Below are 10,048 nucleotides of genomic sequence, written 5' to 3'. Positions count from 1 at the left end.
GTCATTTGAAAAGGAATTCACTTGGCCTTAGGGCTATGGGGTTTCTCCACCCTTGGGGTATATTGTCAGGGGATTAACTATAGACTCCGTTCAAGTTCATTTACTCTTTCCGTGGTGCTTTCATGGTGTTTGGAAAACTTCTGCTCCGTTCTGGGTGATGAAATAAGACCTCTGTATCTATAGATCTCAGTATCTGAACAGGTCCAGGAGTGGGACTTATGATGAAGTATTTCTTTGTGGTTCTAGAAGTTCTGTTCCCTTCGTGTCATTTTAATCCATCTCCTGAGGTTGGTGGTCTTGGTCTTTGCACTGATCCTAGGATGGAACCTAGGATAGCGTCTTTCATTGTGTTTCCAAAAGCCCCATCTGGGGAGGTGGCCGAGTGGCAGGCACACTCACCTTGCCTGCAGCCGGGTCGGGGGTCCCTGGGTTCAGGTGCGGGTGGAGCGCGGGGGTCCGGTGCCTACGTGGGGAGGTGGCCGAGTGGCAGGCACACTCACCCTGCCTGACGCCGGCACTACAGTCTTTTTATTTGCATTAAATCATTGCAAAGGCCTGTTTGGCATTGGTTCCTCAAGTGATCTAAATGGAGGATTTCATCTGATTCTCATCAGGATGTTCATTGATTCAGACAATCTTATAGTGTTTTGACACAAGCCACATGTAAAGAATCATTCTGTACCTACACTGTAATTACATAGAGATGGTGTTGAGGTTAATGTCATAGAAATAAATGAGTTAGGAAATTTTCCCAATATTTAGAAAAAATGTATTGCTGAAAGTTAGATAATATAGCTACGGATATAAAGATATAGACTTATGTATAGGATATCTATTTGAAATTGCAAATTAATATTCAGAATGAGCTTTTATTTTTTAATATTAAATAGGAAGTGAGCAAATAGCATAATCAAATGAAGATGCCAATATTATTGTAGTGGAAATGTGGAGATAGGCAATGTAAAGTAGGCAGGATGGAAAAGTTAAAGAAAGCAGCATTGGAAAGAATATTTTGAGATAAGTTTAACATATGATTAGTTTCAGTTTTCCTATACAACCCAAAATAAATTATATTCATCACATTATTTTATGAATAATTTTTTACTAAACATAATGGAAAGTAAGTTAAAAAGATATGGATGACCCATGTGTTGCTTAGTATGATGCTTGAGTAACATGCATGTACTTGCATCTCACCCCCGCCTATATTATTTTTTATTTTTTGTTTTTTTTTGGGCCACACCCGGCATTGCTCAGGAGTTACTCCTGGCTATCTGCTCAGAAATAGCTCCTAACGGGCACGGGGAACCATATGGGACACCAGAATTCGAACCAACCACCTTTGGTCCTGGATCGGCTGCTTGCAAGGCAAACACCGCTGTGCTATCTCTCCGGGACCCGTATCTCCCCTTTTTCAATGTGAACTTTCATACTTTAATTATGAGATGTGTAAAGGGGTCCTCTGTATCTGTGGCGAAACCTATAATCCTTCTTAAGTGCATTACACTCTCCATTTTATTCTCTCCTTTCTCTTCCTTATTATCTCTCAGTAGATAAAATATTTTTTTAATTGTATAGTATTTTCCATTAAAGTGCCCATGCAAATAAGGAATAATGGTCGCTGCCGTTATCAGTGCATAAGGGGTCGAAAGAACAAGTCCAACAATCCTCGTGACCTGGTTCAAACATAAGCATTAAACTGAGGGACTCTTTCACCAAAATTCCTTATTGAACAGTTCACAGTGTGATTGGTGCCTATGGGGATGCTAGAACAAGTCCAACAATCAAATTGACTTGGTTCTTATATAAATGTTAAATGGAGGGACACTTCTACAAACTTCCTTATTAAACAAATAACAAAGGGAAGAAAAGATAGAGAGGGACTCTTTCACCAAAATACCTTATTGAACAGTTCACAAAGAGGAGAAAAGATAAAAAGTGGAAAAAGTAAACAATATAACTTAAGACAGTGGACTCAATTGTCACCGTTCATGGGAACTAATCAGAAATCTAGTATGGTAGCAACCACAGTTACACAATGAAAGAAGGAAGAGGCCAAGAGGCTGCTGAGAGTAAATAATTAGGTAAAGAGTACTGGCCCCTTCCCAGCCTGAGAGTCCATCCTCTCATTTTTATTTTGAAAATATATGGTACCCCCACCCGAACTGGTCATTTCCCAAACTGAAAGTCAATCCTCCCATTTATATTTTAAATATATAAGGTATGTGCGGGGGTGCTAGCACCTGCACGGTTTTTTAAATGGAGACCAATGAGAAGAAAAAAGAATACCAGTGAATGTCACGATGTAATGTCCCAACATACACCAGTGCTACATCGGCCCACCATCCACCCCATGTGTCCCCCCCTTAGTGTCGGGAGAGAAAGGGGGAAAGCCTGAGGACCACGATAGAGTTCACCTGGGCCGGCAACCAGGAGACCCCTGGAGACCCCTAATAGAGTCCTGGTACCCACAGCAGGCCACCCGAGGTGGCACTCAGGCCAGGCCTAGAGTCCAGGGGGAAATAGGGGAACGGCTGGAGGCCTGCCAAGCCTCCCAGCACCCCCCAAGCTAGGGAGAATGACATCCAGCATGGGGTGTCCCCTAACCCCATACCTAGGAAGAGCTGGCCTCCAGGATCAAGGCACCGGAAGCCAGCTATCTGCCCGGCCCCTCCCTCTCTAGATAAAATATTTTAATTAAAAATATATTGAATGGTGATAATGCTAGTTTCTGATACAATTATAATCATAAAGCATTTAATGAGTCATCTAAATATTAAGCAATTAATAATATGAATAATCAATTGAGTTTATTCAACACTCAATGAGTTTATTAAAAATGTGTCTTAACTCTGATACATTTTTACTTTAAAATATCTGCTATAGTCCCTGAGCAATAGCATAGAGATAGGGTATTTACCTTGCACGTAACTGACCCAGGACAGACCTGGTTTGATCCCAAGCATCCCATATGGTTCACCGAGCCAGAAGCCATATCTGAGAGCATAGCCAGGAGTAATCTGTGAGCATCACCAGGAGTGGCCCAAAAACAAACAAACAAAACTCTTCTGTAGCAAATTTTATAATGATTTTATGCCTATAACTTCAAGTTTTAAAGTAAGAACCAGTTGTGTCTCTAATAATTTAGAACAAACTCTATTAGCTACTATATTTAACTTGATTTGGAAATCAGCAGAGTAGAATGAAGCACTCATACAGGACCCTATCCCTGTGCCTCAGAAAATTTAATGTGTCCATAAACCTTAGCAGTCCCCTACCCCTACCTGACACATGGAGAAAACTCAGAACCAACATCTCTCTAACCCAACTTAGAAGTGAATATAACTCAAATTGAAGGAAATATCCCAGTTGGACATGCAACCTGAAGAAAAACATTATACTTAATCACAATTATAATTTTTACCACATTTTGCCAAGTATTGTTCTCATCTACTTCATTGGAAAGCTTTGAAGCCACAGCCAAGCTAGGGAGAATGTGACAAAAAAGTAATAAAAAAATGTTTCAATCCAGATTTATCTCCAAGGCTAGATAGTTTATCCTCCCAGTCACCATTAAAAAGTATACTTCCTGGCTTCACATTTGCAATATGAAGACCAGATCAGGACCTAAAAGGAAGTTAGAGGCCTTCACTCAGAGAGATACACAGATGTACCAGTGTTCATATGGGAGTGTATGTAGGTGTGTATACTAGAACAGATTCTGCATTATCAAAATAAAACTTATTTAATTAAAAAATACTGATATATACTCAGTTTTATGTAGAAATAAAGATAAAATACTAACAGTACAAATAAGTCAGAGTGGAAGGCAGGGGGAAAATGAAAAATTGAACATTGAGAAATAGAACATTGTGTTAGAAGGTGTCAATAGACATGGATACCAATTGCGAAATTTAGGCTTTTTACAGAATTTGTAAGTTATCAACAATTACCTAAAATTTAACTGATATAAATACACACGTGAATAGAGAAGTATTGGTGTGTATATATATTTGATAAATCAATTTGTTCTCTACAAGAAAGATTTCAAATTTCAAGTTTTATAAGATATATTGAGATATATTGTAGACAAACAGATCTTATAGAATATAGCACAGTGAAGAAGGCATTTTGCCTTTTATGCAGCTGATCCAGGTTCTATCCCCAGTTTTCAAGAAGGTCCATTGAACCTTCCAGGAGTAATTTTCTGAGCACAGAGGCAAGAATAACCCTTAAAAGGCGCTGGGTATGGCGAAAGAAAGAAAGAAAGAAAGAAAGAAAGAAAGAAAGAAAGAAAGAAAGAAAGAAAGAAAGAAAGAAAGAAAGAAAGAAAGAAAGAAAGAAAGAAAGAAAGAAAGAAAGAAAGAAAGAAAGAAAGAAAGAAAGAAAGAAAAGAAAGAAAGAAAGAAAGAAAAGAAAGAAAGAAAGAAAGAAAGAAAAAGAAAGAAAGGAAGGAAGGAAGGAAGGAAGGAAGGAAGAAAGAAAGAAAGGAAGGAAGGAAGGAAGGAAGAAGGAAGAAGAAAGAAAGAAAGAAAGAAAGAAAGACAGACAGACAGAAAGAAAGAAAGAAAGAAAGAAAGAAAGAAAAAAGAAAGAAAGAAAGACGAAAGAAAGAAAGAGAAAAGAAAGAAAAAGAAAGAAAGAAAGGAAAGAAAGAAAGGCAGAAAGACAGAAAGACAGAAAGACGAAAGAAAGAAAAAGAAAGAAAGAAAGAAGAAAGAAAGAAGAAAGAAAGAGAGAAAGAGAGAAAGAAAGAAAAAGAGAGAAAGAAAGAAAGAAAGAAAGAAAGAGAAAAAGAGTGAAAGAGAGAGAGAAAGGGAAAGAGGGAAAGAGAGAGAGAAAAAGAAAGAAAAGAGAAAGAAAGAGAGAAAGGAAGGAAGGAGAGAGGGAGGGAGGAACGAAGGGAGGAAGGGAGGGAGGAAGGAAGGAAGGAAAGAAAAAAGAAAGAGAAAGAAAGATAGAAAGAAAAAGATTTTGAATTAATTACAGAAAGCAGAATAAGAAGTATTTATCTTAAATAAAGTAAATTGGATTTCAATGAATAGATAATATCTAGAGACAAGTAGAAAATCGTACAATTATAATGGGATCAATAGAGTAGGTAAATAAAATGTTATTACATACATGCATGCCACAAACATAGTCTCAAAAATATCTGAAACAGGGGCCAGAAAGATAGCATAGATGTAAGGCATTTGCCTTTCATGCAGAAGGACAGTGGTTCAAATCCCGGCATCCCATATTGTCCCATGAGCCTGCCAGGAGCGATTTCTCAGGATAGAGCCAGGAGTAATGCCTGAGCTCTGCCGGATGTGACCCAAAAAAAAAAAAAAAATCTGAAACAGAAATGGACTCACATAAAAAATAAAAGACAAACAGAATTGTTTAGGGCTACTCAATAACCATGCTAAATTTCCTAGACTAAGTAGATCAATAATGTTAAAATGTTAGAATCAATAAACAATATAAATCAGCAGGATAAATTCACATTAATATAATATTTTACTCAAGAACAGTATCTCAAGTTCTATGTAAAATTCTTTTTAATAGATAACATCTTTGACTATATATAGCCTCTTAAAAATAAAATAATTATAATTAAGGCCAGAGTGATAGTTCAGGAGGTAAGTTGTCTTTCTTACACAAATCTGACTACAGTTCAATCAATAGCACCCATATAAATATAAATAGCCTCCTAAACATAAAATAATTATAATTATGGCCAGAGTGATAGTTCAGGAAGTAAGTTGTCTTTCTTACACATATCTGACTACAGTTCAATCAATGGCACCCCATATATTTTCTTGAATTGGAGGCTAATAATAATCTCTGAGAATAGTTAGAAATGCCCTTCAAAATATAATAATAATAAATATATAATTTTCATATAATAAATATAGAATCAGAACCAGAGACACAGTGCAAACTAGAACATGTACTTCACATGTGGCTGCCACTGCACCAAGAATGACTACAGAGTCCAGAGCCAGATGAATTCCAAAGCACTTCTGGTTATGGTCTAAAATCAATAATAAAAACATATGATCAAATGATAAGACAAAATAAAGACCACATGTAGCTCAACAGATATTTGGAAATTCAACAAACACTTCATGTAATGGTACAAAATAGTGAACATATGTACAGCTGAACAGAAAATATATAAACAATTAGGTCTGCTACCTAATTGCTGCTAAAGATGAACATCTGTACCATAAATGCCTATATTACCCCAAACTAACGTTTTCCAATCAGCAATCTATGAGTGTCCCTGAAAAATAAAGTCAAGGATGCAAAATAAATCTAAAAGAAAGATATAATAGCAAATATTATAAAATAAAAAGCAAGAGTAAATTTGATGTAAAATTTAAGTTGGTTCTGTCAAAAATATAAAATCATGTTGATCTATCTGGGAGAGAGAAATGCAGAAGGAAGCACTCTCTTCTTTAAGCACAATAGTATCTTGTCAATATTTCAAGCACTGAGATAGTATAATAAAAGAAAATGATGAAAGTAAATGCAATTTCTCATGAGCATACACACAAAATCCTCAACAAAATATTAGCAAATTTTATCCAACAGTATATATAAGAATTAGAAATCATGATCAAATATACTTTATTTCTCATATAAAAATCTAGTTTAATATTTAACATTTGCAAGGCAACATGATTTGTGCATTAAATAGGATAAAGAATAAAAATAAATGATCACAGCAATCTGCATACATGCAGACACACACTCACACACATAGACACACAGACACAGCCTGACAACATCCAGCACACAATCATGACACTCTTTTTCAGCAGAATAGAATTGGAGGAAAATGCTTACAATTAAAAAAGGAATATATACCTTACATTTAAAATCACTTTATAGATTAAAAAATAAGCTATGCTCCCAAAGTTTAATATGAAACAAATGACTATTCTAGGAGGTTCAGCATACGCCTGGAGTTACAACCATAATTAAAAGATAAAAATGCAAAAAGAGGGAACAAAGAGAATTAAAAACACAACATTTTTAGGAGACATAACGATCTATGTAGAAAATTCCAAGGAAGTTCAAAGAATAAAAATAAATAGAGAAAATTAATACTCTAATCAAATGAAAGGTAATATTTATACAAAATATCATTCATATTCTATGTACTGAAAACTAGAATTTATTAGCTATAGTTACAAATACCATTACAAATGTCTGATATCAGACGAAATAATAAGAGAAATATAGTAGATATCACAACTCTTTGTAAAATACTAGAGTGAATCAAATAGCTAATTAAAAATTATACAATTAATTAATTGGTAATTCTCTCTTGTAATTCTTCCTGATAGGAGCTTAATATAGCTTCTATCAAAGTCTCAGGAAGACCTTTGATAACTGGATACATAAAAATAGGATGAGCTTATACTTGTTCTCTCTTATCTAGATCTATTTCTGGTAGTGCTCTGACTATATGAGATGTGGGGTATTGAACCCAGGTCAGCTGCATTGAAGGCAAATGTTCCACCCACTCTGCTATCATTCAAGCTCCACTATGTGTGTGTGTGTGTGTGTGTGTGTGTGTGTATGTGTGTGTGTGTGTGTGTACTTTTTGTTTGCTTTTGGGCCACACTCGTCGATGCTCAGGAGTTACTCCTGGCTATGTGCTCAGAAATCACTCCTGGCTTTGGGGGACCATATGGGACTCTGGGGGATCAAACAGCAGTCAGTCCTAAACTAGTGCTTGCAAGGCAGATGCCTTATCTCTAGCGCCACTGCCCCCCCACTATATTTTTTATGCAATGACAAAGAATATAGAAAACGTCAAGGGCTAATGCAAACTTAAAAATGAATAAGTGGTCAATAATCCATCTTCCTGTCATTCTGCCTTAATGTATAGCTCTGATAATAAGAACAGTGTGATATTTTCAGAAGGATAAATACACATATCAAGAAAACAGTTGAAATTAAAGAAATATATTCTTAAAAGATCTACCATTAATTTAGAGAAAAGTATAATGTAATTCAATGCCTCAATGCCACAAAATATATGCCCTTAATATAGAGGATAATAGCAATTGAATATTGAAGTTTGAAAAATAAATAATGTTAAATAAACCTCATATTCATATATTAGTTCATTTAGTTGGACAGACTTAAAGCCAAACTGTAGTATCCATTAATAGGTTAACTGAGAAATATATGTAACAATTTATGATAATAAGACCTTACTGGGAACCTCATTGTTAATTCTCAAGTTTGACATCAAAAGTAAAAGCCATATAAGGAAAAAATAGGTAAATTGGATTTGAGAATTGTAAAGATTTTGTTCTTTCTATTGTTCTTTAAGACTCAAGATAAATAGAACAAATAAGAATAATTATTCCTACTAATTACAAATTTACCAAAAGACTATTATTCTTTAGCTAAAAAGCATAAATAGTCTTTAAACTCAAGGTGAAAAGAGACAATCCAATTAGAAAAATGGACAATAAGTAAAAACATATATTTTACCAAAATGGAAACACAGATGGCAAATAACCATGTTAAGTGATATCAGCTTTATTAGCCATTAGGGAAAGATAGATTAAAATTATAATGAAAATGTATTATACACTACCTAATTAAGAAAAGTAAAAAAAATGAGAGTCACCATATGCTATTGTGAATAAGCAAAACTAGATTGTTCATATACATTTTTTTTGTGGTAATACTGAACTTGCTTTTAAAACTAAAAATGCACATATAGAATGACCCATGCGTAGTCCTCTTTTTCTAGAGAAAATGATAGTTGCAATTTTATCTTTGTCAAAAGCAAGCTTGTTTAGGGTCCATATAATGGACTGTATGACTTAACATAACAAGTTCAAATTTCCCATCTTAGCCTTCAGATATTTTTTTAGAATTCTAGGCTCAGTATCAAAATAGCACTAGAATTCTCTTTATCACTTAGATTTGAGTAACTTAAAGCAACCAACAGTAAAATGAATAGCAGAATTACATTGGCCCCAACCCTGGGGCCAATTAGCACATTCTAATTAGAATAAGGGGGTAAGTTAATATCAACCTTTCTCCAAATTTCTCCATCTGAAATTGAGATTATGGTATTAATTTTGTAGGGTTACTATAACTATCCCATAAGATGATTAGTATGTGTGAACTAGACTGTGAACTAGTGCCTGCTGCTTTGTTGAAAATGTTAGCAACTAGTTCATTAGAAAGAAATAGAATAGTAGCATGTAAGGTACTTGGTCCATGGGCAATTGGTCAATTCTGGGCTTTTTCTCTGATCTTCTGAAAAAGAGCTTGGAGAAAGCAATGAAAGTTTCAAATGTGACTCCCAAACAAATGCCTCCTTTTCCTGTACACAATTGTTCACTGATAACTAAAATGTGGATATTCAAACAAAACAATTTCACTTATATTAATAAGGTAGAGTATTAATAAAGTAAAAGTAGACTATTAATATAGAGGAAGAGTGATTAACAGTGCTAGTATTATAATGCATGCTTATTTAAAAATAACTCAGTTCAGCCTTTTAACTTATAGAATGTCCAATATGAAAGTTATTATAAGACAATAGTGGGCTGGAGAGATAGCATGGAGGTAAGGCGTTTGACTTTCATGCAGAAGGACGGTGGTTCGAATCCCGACATTCCATATGGTCCCCCATGCCTGCCAGGGGCTATTTCTGAGCATAGAGCCAGGAGTAACCCCTGAGCACTGCCAGGTGTGACCCCAAAACAAACAAACAAACGAACAAAATAGACAATACTTAACTGCTAAAAACGAAGTTTAAGAAATAACTCATTTATAGAGGAGAAGCACCTGGTAAATAACATAATGTTTATTATGCATTTCCAGAAGTATTGGTCTATAAAAGTATTATAATGGTTATCATAAACAAGCCTTAAAATTATAAATTCAGTGTGAACCCAAGAACTTAAAAATATAGAAAAATGGGAAATATTCCAAAATGGTAATTTACTTACAGTGTGTTTCTTAAGCAAGAGTGATTTGCTGTCTTTTAATATTTTGAGAATATTTATGAGTATAAATT

Source organism: Suncus etruscus, chromosome 10, assembly GCF_024139225.1.
Source record: "Suncus etruscus isolate mSunEtr1 chromosome 10, mSunEtr1.pri.cur, whole genome shotgun sequence".
NCBI lineage: Eukaryota > Metazoa > Chordata > Mammalia > Eulipotyphla > Soricidae > Suncus > Suncus etruscus.
Note: the sequence above shows the minus strand (reverse complement) of the source record.